Below are 938 nucleotides of genomic sequence, written 5' to 3'. Positions count from 1 at the left end.
CGTTTCTGCTAACGTCAGCCAAACGAGGTGGTCCATACATATATATAAATATATATGTATGGACCACCGCATGCCAATTCTTATATATATATATCCTATATATATATATCCTTATTTGGAGCTCTCTCGGCGACTCGCGCTCTCCACAGGAGCGCAGGTGCAAGTGGCCCATGCGTTAATGAAGCTGTAACGACCCCTCACCTATCATGACAAGAAGAATAATTTATTTTAAACAGCCGTGGCCCATCTCTGCCACAATCCTTTAGCCACGGGCCCTTTCTTGAGTCTAACGTGACACAGGCGGGATTTACAGGCAAACAAGATTTTGTCATTCTACATTTATGAAGACTACAAATTATAAATGTATTGATCCATGTAATTGCCTTGCGATGATTAATAATGACCTAACAGTGGTCACTCCCTCTCTCTCTCTCTGTGTGTGTGTGTGTGTGTGTGTGTGTGTGTGTGTGTGTGTGTGTGTGTGTGTGTGTGTGTGTGTGTGTGTGTGTGTGTGTGTGTGTGTGTGTGTGTGTGTGTGTGTGTGTGTGTGTGTGTGTGTGTCAGTATCTCTCCCCAGTCTATCAGTGGGCCACAGTGACAGCAACGCCCACTGAGCTGGCTATAATGACACGGTCGCTCCAGATCCCAACGTCAAGCGCTGCTACTGATGGTGCTTTTAATACTACAACTGTGAACTCGAAAAAATAGGAGGTCAAATCATGATCATTTTTTTTCAGTTCGGAAAGTCGGAACTCATGAAATGGCGCGTTCAAAACAACTTGGAACTCGAACTTGGAATTCCGAGTTGGGTGTCCGTTTAAAATGATTTTTCACAGTCTGAGTTTTTTTTTCGAGTTCCTAGGTGTCTTGAACGCACTGATCTCCGAGTTACCAGTTGTTATGAACACAGCATGATAGTAGCCTTCAAGACTGCGGTG

This window comes from Oncorhynchus masou, chromosome 23 (genome assembly GCF_036934945.1).
Source record: "Oncorhynchus masou masou isolate Uvic2021 chromosome 23, UVic_Omas_1.1, whole genome shotgun sequence".
In the NCBI taxonomy this organism is placed as follows: Eukaryota; Metazoa; Chordata; class Actinopteri; order Salmoniformes; family Salmonidae; genus Oncorhynchus; species Oncorhynchus masou.
This window is presented reverse-complemented; position numbering follows the sequence as displayed.